Source organism: Eleutherodactylus coqui, chromosome 3 (assembly GCF_035609145.1).
Source record: "Eleutherodactylus coqui strain aEleCoq1 chromosome 3, aEleCoq1.hap1, whole genome shotgun sequence".
Lineage (NCBI taxonomy): Eukaryota > Metazoa > Chordata > Amphibia > Anura > Eleutherodactylidae > Eleutherodactylus > Eleutherodactylus coqui.
The window spans coordinates 157,626,323-157,640,323 of NC_089839.1; the positions used below are offsets into that span (position 1 = coordinate 157,626,323).

The window sequence follows — 14,001 nt, forward strand, 5'->3', positions numbered from 1 at the left end:
GATTCAGATTAGATAGATACAATTTCCAGTGTTTATTTATAAAGTCATATATGAGCTTAAAAATATTAGTTATAAAATAATAAATATAGGATAAGTGGCTAAGGAAAGTATGCAGTGCATTTCGGAGGATGACTTTACCTCCTTTCTCAAGCACATCTGTGGGAACTGTAATCTAATCTCTCAGTGAAACTTTGAAAATCTGTATCCTCTGTGGAGACAGATTTTATCAGGGAATTCAGAGCGAGTGAAGGGGAGGTGGGGGAGGAAATGTGTCTGATAAGTGATCAAAGAGGCATTTTCTCTGATAAGATATACTGTATTTACAAAGTTTTTGTATTTGCGTGTACTACTGATTCTCTAAAAGTTATTCATAATTGGTGGTACATTTTTGATTAATAGAAAACATTTTGTTTTAGCAAACAATCTAGTTTGTATCTTATATATGCATACCCTGTGTGTAAAAAAACCTTCTAGTAAGTAGCTCAGTGCTCTGAATATGTTGCTGTTGTTGCAGCATGTGTGTCTGGGGATTACGGAAGAACAGAAGAAGTGCTAACGTTTGTATTTATTCTCTAAGCACTCACTGCTGTGATCTCTGTGATATTTCCTGTGTGGTTTAAACGACTTCTGATTGGGGCATCATGGGGAATGTGAGACAGGAGAACCTTAGTTGCACTCTAAGTTGCAACTGACTTTGTGTGGCTATGTCATTACTTTAGAGCATATGGTCTTGGATTTAATGCAGAAGATATAAAGTAGTAGCAGTAAAGGTAAGCTGCAAATGTTATACACTATTTATATTGATGGGTTAAAGGGGTACCCTACCTTAAAGATTTATGACATAGCCAAAGGATATGCCTTGAATATCTAACAGATGTGGGACTTGCACCTATTGTCAAAACCAGGTCCCCAGTGCCCTGCACTATATGGTGATGTGGCTATGGGCCATTGCCTCCCAGCGTAGAATAAATGGAGGTGCAGCTCTCTCTATTCACTTCTATGTCATGGGAACGGCTGAGTAAGGGCACAAAACTCGCACAAATATGAAACCCATTCTTTTGAATGGATTTATTCACATGATCAATTTTCTTCCTTGCAATGATGCTGCGATGAAAAAAAATTGCAGCATGCTCTATCTTTCTGCGTTCCCGTGGAAGAAATCACCCATTGTTTGCCATGGAAAAGAAAGCGCATGCCATGCGTGTCTGATTTTTTTCTTTGAAACCTATGGGAATTACTTGGAATTCTTTCATGCACATTAAATACACGCATGAAGATCGCAATTTCACAGAAGAATGTGATTTTTTTTTAACCAAAACTGTATTGCATCAGTGTGAAAATTGCACAGTCGCAAGCACAATATCAGGCTTAGTTACTTGGCTTGATATCGTGCTCACCCATATGAATCTAGCTCGCTGCAGCATAGTGTATTTGCACATAAGCAAGGTTTGAAGAGCAAGGTAATCAGCCTGTTGCATGCGTGTCTGCGCCTATTATTTTAATTTTTGCCAGTTTACACATGCGCTTGACACACCCTTTTCGTGGAATTTAATGGCTATTTAATCCTAATAAGGTCCAGCTGCCTTCTTTTCCTGTATTTAGCGCACTGGCACACCCTTCCTCTTGCGTAATTTTGCACCTGCCATAGACTTCTATGGCAGTTTCACTGCACAAAGTGCAGGATAAAAAGCAGGACCTATTTTTTTGTAGACGCTTATAGAATGAACCTATTGAAATGGTGTTCTATTCTCTGCAAAAATGTGTGCAAGCACGGCTGTGAGAAGGAGCCTTTAGTGGGCTCAGCTCCCCCAAAAGTGTAATTATTCTCCACTTGGATGTGGCAGATAATTAGCCAGTCGACGGACCCACATTCCTGAAGTAGCCACAAGCCCCACCTTGTGTTGATATGTTGGAATGCCATTATTGTCTGAAAGCTTAGGGCTTAAACAGACAAATGTGTTTCAGTCCCGTTATGCAGCCATGAAAATGACGGCCGCATAACAGGACACAACAAAACTATTGATTTCACTGGTTTTGTTTTCACTTGCTCTTTTCTCGGGCGTGAATACTACATCCGAGAAAAGGTAGGGCCGGACCTATCTTTCCCATATTTAGTAATAACTACGTGCAGAAAAGGTAGGACCGGACCTATCTTTCCCATATTTAGTAATAACTATGTGCAGAAAAGGTAGGGCAGGACCTATCTTTCCCATATTTAGTAATAACTACGTGCAGAAAAGGTAGGGCAGGACCTATCTTCCCATGGCTTTTTTCAAACCTCTGTGCTAAGGCCGGAGAAGAAAACAAGAAAATAATGTTTATGTGCTACTACTCTTCTTAGCGGTGAGCGTAGTTATGCATACAGCTGTATGAAATTGCCCTAAGGCACGAATATCCCTTTAAAGTTTCTGCTACTGTCAAGATGCTGTAACAATTGAAGTGCTAACAATTTGTTATACAACAAGTGTTTTGCATAGTAAAATGGGTTCTATGCATTGTGAATAGTGAATATATCTCGACTGATATCAGAAAGAGAATATGTATCCTGCATGCTGTGAACCAAAATGGAATGTTAGAACTCTGGAGAGTCGCTTCACATTTGATTTGTAGTTATTTTAGCAGTTATAAAAGCATACAATGTATCTGTTGTGTTTCAGAGATGATAAAACATAATAAACAATTAGGCAAGCTCAGAAATGTAGCAGTATGTGCTGCTAATCAGTCCATTGTAGGAAGAGAGATTGTACAATAGGGAAGCTGAAGTGGAGAAGAAGATGCGGCCGATGATACACTTGTTCTAAAGAGGAACTAGGAGTAACTTACAGGAAAAAAATACTTTTCTTATTCTCTAATTTGTAATACTTTTTAAAGCTTTCTATTCCTGGTAACAATTCCTGCACATCACAAAGTTTTAGGGTATAGTCACATACGGCAGATTTGTTGCAAAAGTTTCTGTGACTGAAAATCCATGCCATCTGAACCGTATTGTTTCTGGAGCCGTACTGTACATTGAGGGCGGTTTTACACGGGCAAACTGCTGACAATAGAACCATTGAAATCAATGGATTCCCTCACATTCAGTGTTGTTGCACACGCAATTCTGTTGTGTTAAAATAATTCCTGACATGCTCTTTTTTTATGCACATTTGGGCATAGGAGTCTATGGGGGTGTGCAAATGCGTACCTGCACAATTCCACAGTGTTAATTGGTAACAGCGGGGACTAATTAGGCTGCTCAGCCACTTTTATAGTGGCATGGCCCTTGCAGCGCAAAAAAGTACAATAGAATGCACAGATACAAAAGCCCATGATGATGTTCCTTCAGAACATAATCATGTCATGTTCTCGCGAGCGTATATATATGAAGGTTGCAAGTTCAATCCCCCCCATGATTCAGGTAGCCGGTTCAAGGTTGACTCAGCCTTCCATCCTTCCGAGGTCAGTAAAATGAGAACCCAGCTTGCTGGGGGGTAATAAATAATAATTACCTGAAAGCGATGCAGAATAAGTTGGCGCTATACAAATACCAAGATTTATTTTATATATGCATACTCTCAAGAGCAGGAGCCCTTAGTTTTCATTACACTTCTGACTTTGGCTCAAATAACTTCTGGCTAAAATACAGTATGGAAACGGGTTCATCATTTTGTTTCGAACGTTTTGATATATAATATGTATGGTTTTGGATTACAGGGTGACAGTTTTGGTTGGCGCCGGCTTTGGGTTATTTTCTTTCTTATGTATATATTGTTGTTTTGTTCTCTAATTTTGTTTTACTGATGTATGAAATTATGTTTTTTACTATCTGTGTCCCCCATGATATCATACAAGACCTCTGGGGGACATTCACATGTTTTTTTTTAATTTGGCATTTTTCTACTGTAGCTGGAGCATCCATAAGAGCCCCAGTTACAGGGGAAAACATCCCCTGTAGTGACAGTAGTCACTGGCAGAGCTGGTCAGAGTCTTGTACGAGCCTGCAGCTCTGCTATAGCTGGGAATCCCGGCGGTCATGTGACCCCCGGGCTCCCATAGTGGAAATTATACTACTACTTTCACTTTTTAGTACACAGCGCTCAATGAGCGCTGTGTATTCAGGGACGGAGGAGGCAGAAAGGGTTAAAAACCCCTCCTGCCTTCTCCTACGAGTTATCAACTAACAGTTGACGGCCCTGTCCTGCTTCTGATTGATTACAGAAGCAGAGGCTTTAATCCCCGCCATAATTTTACATACGTCTGGGCTTAAACCCTGTGACCAGGTGCCGTATATTTACAGTGCCTGGTCCCAAATGAGTTAGTAAAACTGAATACTTAAATTTTTTCCTTTGGTTCCATTTTGCTTTATTTTTTTTCACTGGAGCAAACAATTCAGTCTGCTGCGAAAATTCACCCTAAAAAGGCTGTTGGAAAAAGGACAGAGCGCCACAGGAGAGGAAGCTAGAGGCTGGTGGTGCACTGGCTTACTGGATTGTGACAAGAATAGAACTCTCCCCTTTCTATTGTCCTCGCTATAAGGATCGTTGAGCTGGTCCTCCACTCCACGTTAACCCTTTTATACATGCTAAACAAAGTTTTATGTTTAGTTAGCTGTTTGATGAAGAGGTCTGCAAACCTTGAAACGCATCACGTTCGCTGGTTTTAGTAAAGTATTATTGGTTTGATATACACCAATGACTTTATTATATATATCACACATATATAAATCATTAGCAGGTTATGTCAGAGTCCTGTTATTTTTACTCCTTCATCATACTTATAACAAGGACTGGACTTCCCCGTAGTCGGTATTATGGATAGGAAAAGAAAGGGATATAGTCTGTATTCGTTTTGGCTTTTATACAAGCGGTTAAGTCACAATAAACCATCACTCTAGCGTATTTGGGGCACGGGTAGCACACAGTGCCATTATAGCATATGGGGCTGTAGCTTTTGATCACACAGAAAGCTGATATTCTTTGTACTTACTGTAAATATTGTCAATTATTACAGTGTGTTATCTGAATTATTCAACAGCAGCTTGTGACAGTAATTCACAAACATATGCCAAGTACAGCTATAGCATGGCTTTGTGATTGCGTTACAACATATTGTTATTTCACAATATCAAGTTTTCAGTGGAGCAACATCATAACTTGTAGATAAAGTATATTAAGTCTTGAGTAAGCATGCTCAGAGTTTGGAATGGAAAATTTTGGGGGAAAGAACAGCATGGGAAATATAATACACATATAATGTGTGTATATATATATATATATATATATATACACACACACAATCATCAAAAATGTAGTACCATCTGCACGTTCTGATAACTGAGTATATGAACCTCATAGTTGCAAGCAATTTTTAAACAATTGTTTTGTTTCCGGTATCTTTTATTCTCTGGTTTATTTGACTGCAGAATATAGTCCACCATTTTAATACCTCAAACTGAACTTATTGGTCCTAACCCTGACTAGTTGGACACCACCACCACAGAGGCATCTGTCCTCCTCTACTGGAGACGATTGGATTAGGGGTGCTTTCTGTTATGCTGCCTCCCATTAGACGGGCAGGTATAACCCCTACCCTCCAGAGTTGGTTGTCCCTCTCTAGAGACTAAAACATTTTTATTCTCCCGAGTGTTGTTGCTCTTCCCACTTTTTTTTTTCGTTGGGTTCTATGAGTACAACCCCGGGTCAATCTATTATAGTGTGCATACTGTTAGGTATTTCCTCCACAAGATCATCCATTCATATTGAGTACGATACCTCTACTGGGATCATTCTAAAATCATCTATCATTATATGCTACACTCCTTTCTTTTATTCTGAAATTCACATGGGTGGTGGGTGTTTGTTTTTTCTAGCCCAGGTAATTTTTAGTTATTTTACTATTAAAAGTTATGTTTTAAGGAATCAATACAGTGAAAAGTCTTTTACCTAATAAGAGATTCCTCTGCCACAGGGAAACCATTTTTTTTTTACAAAGAGTGTATATGAAATTCTTATTCTTGATATTTAAAGCAACTTGTAATGCAACAGCAATCCTCCTGAAGCTCATAATTTATTAAGTATTATGCCACATTCTCATGAAGCTGTAATCTATCTCCTATCTATCCCATATCTATCTATCCCATATCTATCTATCCCATATCTATCTATCCCATATCTATCTATCCCATATCTATCTATCTCCATCCTTTTATAACATTATATCCTACACAAGCTCCTGCTCCAAATGTTATTATATAAAAAAATATATATTTATTCAACAAATTATTAATTGATTTGATTTCAAGTTATAGACTGCTATTTTGCGTGAAAAGAAAGAGAAAAGGCATTGTGGAAAGGTCACGAAGTACATATAGATACAGTACCAAAAATACACAGCTTTATTAATGGACCAGAAACATGTTAAAACCACTTTAAAAAGCCCTATGTGCAATAAAAGCACGACAATGTTTATGCCCCAATATATACAAGCACCTTAATATTCCCACATAATATCAAAAATACATCACAATAAGGAATAGTGATAGTCATACAGAGAAAATACATATACCCAGAGGCACTATAAGTGCATGAATGTCATACCAAAATAAAGGAATAAAAACTAATATAAAGACAAATAAAGTGCTGCAGAAATACGTTACACATAACCAACTAGTGAGACATAAGTACAAGGGGCGCATGGCCATTGTGCAGGAAAGGTGAGGAGGTGAGCTGTGACAACCACCTATTGTGAATGGTCAATCCAGTAATATCTATGTATAGCTGATACCTTTCATTGTAATCCTGCCTGTGATGATAATGGAGATGACTACTGCAAATGTTTTTCCACAGGACAGCAAGTGTCAGACTATTATTATACTCAGTGGTCAGTGTGAAAATAGCAGGATTTTTAGGACTTTTAAAAAATAATATACATGGTTATCTCAAAAATAAAAAAACAAACAAACACTAAACATCCTTAAAAATAAGTTTAACATAAAATATTTATACAACAGATCATTTTCTGATGGCACATTCGACTTAATAAAATGTGGAGTGCCAAGTAATCAGACACCAGGATCTGTCACGTTAACCACAATTTCCTTTGAAACATCTACAGTATGCAATACTCCCATTATCTGATTACAAGACTGTGCTCACTGCAGCAGGTGTCTTGTTGTTTTGGGATGGATGGATGGATATGAGATAGAGAGATAGATATGAGATAGATAGAATAACATTACACTGATTGGCAGAGACTGATATTGTTGACTTGTCTTATTTTGCTATGATGGCAATGCAATCACCTTCCATTGTGCGGGATAGGGAGAGTTGGTTATTATTTACCATCGTTCTACAGAATTGTAGACTTCTTAAAATATATAACATTTTCTGTGCAGGAAGTGACCAATCGCAGAAAGTGAATATCCACTTCCTGTTCTTTTTGTGGCTGATATTTTTGCAAAGTTCATCAAGAGGGGATACCCTCTAAAACAGATTAGGAAAGTCATATGTTGCAGTTTAAAAATACTTAACTTTACCCAAACTATTTTATTAATATTTTGATTGCAATTCTGTTTTGGCTTTAAGGACACATTTATATTCAATTTTACATATGTGCATGGGTGTATTTGTAGGAGATTTAGTCAAAGTGTTGCGTAGTGTTTTGCACATATCCGCGATTACATATGTGCGCATTCGTGCACCCCCCAAAGATTCCCATGGGGACCTTTGGAGCGCAAATGCACAAAAAAAAATGGGCATGTCACAAGTGAAATGCACGCACAAAAAAACAAGCGTAAGGATTAACCCATTGAAATCTATTGTGTGTATTAGATGAAGCGGTTATTATTCGGTATAAATGCTAGCCAACAAGTAAACAATGAACGAAAATCACTTGCTTTTCATTCATGGTTCACTTTATGCAGGCAGAAAAATCATCGGCACATTCACTTATTATTCAGTTTAAGCAGCAATCATTCAGTCCTTCTCATTCGCTTGTACAGGGACTGAATAGTTCTGAACGATTCTCATTTCAACGAGCCAACAGTGCATTTGCCTATACAAACGAGTTAGCAGAGACATCACCCACTCAATCAAATGCGAATCGGCTTGTCTAAAAGACCCTTAGAGAATATTTCCGCTTTTTTAACCAATAGTCTACTGCTCTATTTACAGTAGACAGCTCTAGGGGTGATATTCTGAGATGACTGCATACATACATAGAAAGTCCAATGATGCAAAGGGATGCTGCCAATTGAGGGTGTAAACAACCAGAATTGGAGGTCTCTCCAAACCCAGGCCATTACAACTGGAGTACAGCTCTCAATTGCCTACGGCAGGGGTGTCAAACTCATTTTCACCGAGGGCCACATCAGCCTTATGGTTGCCTTCAAAGGGCCGATTCTAATTGTAAGACTATATAGTAAAACTGAACCCCACAGTGGCCCGATTGGTAATAAGGTCCCCCATAGTGGCTAGTGGCGCACACTAATTATATATATATATATATATATATATATATATATATATATATATATATACATATACATATATATATATATACACACACACAGATGCACATTATCACACACATGCGTACTGATGCACACTATCTCACACACATGCGCACAGACGCACACTATTACACACACATGCGCACAGACGCACACTATTACACACACATGCGCACAGACGCACACTATTACGTACAGGCGCAAACTATTATACATATATACGCACAGACGCACACACAATATATATATATATATACTGTGAGGGATTAGCGTTTAGGATCGGTAGCAACCTGGGCATAAGCAGTCCGAGACAGTGACACATGGGATAAAGTCTTTAGTCCAGGCTTCGCCTGGGTTTATTTCCGTGCAAATAAAGCAAAATACCGGCCTTAACTTCAGGCCAACATAAAGTAAATCCTGCTCGTCTGAGCACTTACTAAACATGGAGCGTCCCTGTCTACACACTGGTAACCAAATGGTATCTGTGCACAGCCCGCCAGGCTCTTAGACCTGCAAAGGTCTCAGCTCTCCTCCAGGCCCTGTAGGCCCAGGCTTTATAAGGCCTGGTACCAGCCTCACCTGGTACGTGGGAGTGGCCATCCCACCCTTCGCTTTGACCACTCCAGGAAAAGCCGGCCCAGATTATGTGGCTTGGAGCTACTTACACACTACAACGTGTCAGTAACTTAATGTTACTGACACCCGACTGCCGGCTTCCTCCACCGAGCCCAGGCTGCTCGGTGGCATGTATCTGCCCAAGTGCTCCCCAAAGCCTCATAGGAGAGCATCCTAGGCGAAATATATCTGCCCTCCAGCACTTTGCCGGTCACCGTCTCACATACCCTCCCCCTCTGTTCGAGCCTGTGGGGTCGGACACCTTTAGCCGCCATGCAATGCGTCCTTGATAAGGCATCGGCATTGCCCTGTAGCTTTCCGGCCCTGTGTTCTACCGAAAAACTGAAGTTTTGTAGTGTCAGGAACCACCTAGTGACTCTGGCGTTTCTTTCTTTTGCCTGTGACATCCAGGTTAAGGGAGAGTGGTCTGTGATCAGCCTGAAGTGCCGACCTAGAAGGTAGTATTTTAGGGATTCAAGGGCCCACTTGATGGCTAGGCACTCCCGCTCAACTATACTGTAATTTTTCTCTGGTGGTGTGAGCTTCCTGCTCAGATAAATCACGGGATGTTCCTCTTCCTCTACTTCTTGAGACAGAACTGCTCCCAGTCCCACATCGGACGCGTCTGTTTGGACAATAAATTCCCTTTAAAATTGGGTGTGACCAACACTGGACATCTACAGAGTGCCCGTTTTAACTCTTGGAACGCCTTTTCTGCATCAGGGTTCCACTTGACCATGACTGACTTACTGTTCTTGGTCGTCTGTTAGGGGCGCTGCTATGCTAGCAAAGGTTTGCACGAACCGCCTATAGTACCCTACAATGCCTAAAAAAGCTCTCACCTGCTTTTTAGTTGTGGGTTGTGGCCAGTCCTGAACGGCTTCAACTTTATTGATCTGGGGTTTTATAATACCCCTGCCTATTACATACCCCAGGAATCGTGCTTCTTCAAGACCCAGGGCACACTTCTTTGGGTTTGCTGTGAGCCCTGCTTTTCTAAGGGAGTTCAGTACTGCCTGTACCTTGGGTAGATGGCTGTCCCAGTCTTCGCTAAAGATGATGATATCATCTAAATATGCTGATGCATATTGACGATGGGGTTTGAGTATGATATCCATCAATCTTTGGAAGGTTGCTGGGGCTCCATGCAAACCGAAGGGTAGGCAGATGTACTGAAACAACCCTTCTGGTGTGGCAAACGCAGTTTTTTCTTTCGCGCTCTCTGTAAGGGGAACCTGCCATTAGCCTTTAGTAAAGTCGAGAGTGGAAAAATATCTGGCATGACCCAGTCTCTCAATTAACTCGTCCACTCTCGGCATTGGGTATGCATCAAATTTTGACACGTCATTTAGCTTCCGGAAGTCATTACAGAAGCGCAGAGAGCCATCTGGTTTTGGTATCAGCACGATAGGGCTGGACCATTCGCTTTTCGACTCCTCAATTACTCCGAGGTCTAGCATTTTCTTGACCTCCTCTGAGATGGCTCGTCTGCGGGCTTCTGGAACCCTGTACGGTTTCAACTGAACCTTTACCCCTGGTTCAGTTATAATGTTGTGTTTTATGACACCAGTACGCCCTGGTATATCGGAGAACACATCCGCATTACGTTGTATAAATTCCCTAGACTCTTGCTGTTGGGACTTGGACAGGGACCCTGATACACACACCTCTGGGACCCCACCATGGGGGGTGCTCACTGCAGTCAGGGCTTCTCTGTCCTTCCATGGCTTAATTAGGTTTACATGGTACAACTGTTCTGGTTTCCGCCTACCTGGCTGGTATACCTTATAGTTTACCTCTCCGACTTTCTCGATTATTTCATAGGGCCCTTGCCATCTTGCTAGGAATTTACTTTCTAGGGTGGGCACCAACACTAGTACCCGATCCCCAGGGTTGAAGGTTCTCACCTTGGCGGACCTGTTATATACCCGGCTTTGGGCTTCTTGAGCAATGGGCATGACCGCCGCAATTCGATCTTGCATTAGGGAGATGTGATCAATAACACTCCTGTAGGGGGTGGACTCGTGCTCCCAAGTCTCCTTAGCTACATCAAGGAGCCCCCGGGGATGTCTACCCTAAACTAATTCAAAGGGAGAGAACCCAGTGGAGGATTGTGGGATTTCACGGATTGAGAACATTAAAATATGGCAGCAGACAGTCCCAGTCCTTCCCATCCTTATTGACTACCTTTTTTAGCATGCTTTTTAGGGTCTTATTAAATCTCTCAACAAGACCATCCGTCTGTGGGTGGTACACAGACGTCCGTAAGTGCTTAATATTCAGCAGCTTACACAATTCCTTCATGACCTTTGACATAAAGGGGGTTCCTTGGTCCTTCAGGATCTCTTTTGCTATGCCCGTGCGGGAGAACATGTGAAGTAGTTCCTTTGCAAAACCCTTGGATGTCGTATTGCATAAAGGAACGGCTTCGGGGTAATGGGTGGCGTAGTCTACAACCACTAATATATGTTGGTGACCCCGGGCAGATTTTACCAAGGGCCCAACTAGGTCCAAAGCGATCCGCTCAAACGGCACCTCTATGATGGGCAGGGGCACTAAGGGGCTCCGGTAATGGGGCATAGGAGCTGTTATTTGACACTCCAGGCATGATTTACAGTAACGTTTTACATCACCATGTACGCCAGGCCAGAAAAAACGCTGAAGGATGCGTTCCCTAGTTTTTTTGCTCCCGAGATGACTTCCCAGCACATGCTTGTGCGCCAGGTCTAAGACCATCCTACGATAGGACTGAGGTACCACCAGCTGTTCCACAACCTCCCCACGGACCTTGTCAACCTGATACAACAATTCTTGGTTGACTGCCAGGTGTGGCAACACAATATCAGCCCCTGGGAATTGAGGCTTCCCATTTATCACTTTAACATTTTCCCTGGCTTTTACTAAGGTGGGGTCTCGGAGCTGCTCAGTTCCGAAATTGGCACGGGAGATCTCTAAGTCAGGCATAGCAACCACTTCATCCTGTACCTCCGTCTCACCCGCCAGTACTGTTAAGGGAAAGTTATCCTCATTCTCTTGGGTCACCCCTACTGCCGGAACCGTACCCTCAGGGTCAAACGGTTCTGGACACACATCATACACATTTGCATCATTATGAACCTTATTTGCAGACGACCCACGGTGTCGCCACAAGTCCCAAAATAGGGGAAAGTCTCTCCCGAGGATCACGGTGTGCATTAGGGATTTTACGACGCCCACCTCATGGGTGGCAAGTCCACACGGAGTCTCAAGTCTTACAAGGGCAATAGGATACTCCTTGGTGTCCCCATGCACACACCCAACCCCCATGTGACGGCCGGTGACGGTTGTGGGATCGACCAAGCTGGAATGCACCAGCGTAACCAAGCTCCCTGAGTCCAGTAGAGCTGTCACCGCAAAGTCATTCACCTTTATGTGACATAATGGTCGATCAGTCTCTGACGCAGTTTCTGCAGAACATACTGGCCGTGCGAACATCGACCTCCGCCGGGCAGAGTCACAGTCCATTGGTTCCACGCTAAGTGGACAGTTGGCGGCAATATGCCCGGACTCACGACAGCGCCAACACAGTATGGGGCCCCGGTCCCCTTGGGGTTCTACCCGGGACCGGACTGTCCAGTTGGGACTCCTCTTCTGTCCCAAACGATCCCCCTCTGAGCCGCCTCCCTTTGGGACACTTTTGACACCCCTTACATATGGAACAGTCTTACCAGGTGCTCCGGCCGACTTGCTGTTCCCGGGGTTGGAACGTCCAGGAGACACGGCTTGCAATAAGTCTTCCGTGGCTTTATACCTCTCGACGAGGCTCACGAGTTGGTCCACGTCCTGGGGCACCCCTTGTCCCACGCAGCGCTGAATTGCGGGGGGCAACCAGCGGATGAACTTGTCCAGAACCACTTTTTGTACGATCTCCGCCGGGGACGACTCCTCTGGTTGCAGCCACTTTCTCACCAAGTGGAACAGGTCGTACATCTGGGATCGAGCTGGCAGGTCGTCAGCGAAAGTCCAGGCGTGTACGCGTCGGGCCCGCACATTGGTGTCCACGCCCAAGCGTGCCAGGATCTCACCTTTCAGCTTAGTATAGTCCTTGGCATCCTGCTCACCGAGGTCAAAATAGGCCTTTTGGGGTTCTCCCGTCAGGAACGGCGCTACTACCTCAGCCCACTGAGGTGCCAGTAGTTTCTCCCTTTCTTCCACTCTTTCAAAGACCGCGAGATAGACCTCAATGTTATCGGTGGGTGTCATCTTTTGTAAGGCCGCCTGCACCGCGGTACGGGTGGTGGGGAGCGAACCAGCCGATCTCTGCACACTTTGCGCCACCGCCAGGAGTTGCTCTTGCAGCTGTTGGTTAACCCGCTGTTGCTCCTGCAAGGCTAAACGATTGGCTTCCACCAGTAGAGCATTAGTCTCGGCCTGAGCTCTCATGGCCTCCTCATGGACCTTTTGCTGGGTCGCCGTCATTAGCGTCAGCTGTTTCATCAGATCCTCCATCTTGGCCGTATCGGGTTGCCACGCCGTTGCGGCCTTCACCCAGGACATAGGGGTCACAGAACTCTCCAGACAATCTCTGTTGGGCGGTTGCCCTTAGCAACGGTTCTCCAGCTGCTGCAGCAAAATGTCCATTAATTGGTGTATGTCTCTTTAAGACCGCTGCCCACATCCAAACACCATATGTGAGGGATTAGCATTTAGGATCGGTAGCAACCTGGGCATAAGCAGTCCGAGACCGTGACACTTGGGATAAAGTCTTTAGTCCAGGCTTCGCCTGGGTTTATTTCCGTGCAAACAAAGCAAAATACAGGCCTTAACTTCAGGCCAACATAAAGTAAATCCTGCTCGTCTGAGCACTTACTAAACATGGAGCGTCCCTGTCTACACACTGGTAACCAAATAGTATCTGC

At 43.2% G+C, this 14,001-nt stretch overlaps 1 protein-coding gene across 2 annotated transcripts in view; it reads left to right on the forward strand.

The window, feature by feature from the left end:
• The first annotated feature begins 686 nt into the window (after positions 1-686).
• Positions 687-14,001, forward strand: part of LOC136619851 (GRB2-related adaptor protein 2-like) — a 190,139-nt gene continuing 176,824 nt past the window's right edge. The window contains exon 1 of one of the 2 annotated variants that reach the window (XM_066594585.1): positions 687-770. The gene's annotated coding sequence lies outside the window, so the exon portion shown is untranslated. The remainder of the gene's footprint in view (positions 771-14,001) is intronic. The other variant, XM_066594586.1, reaches the window with a different exon arrangement.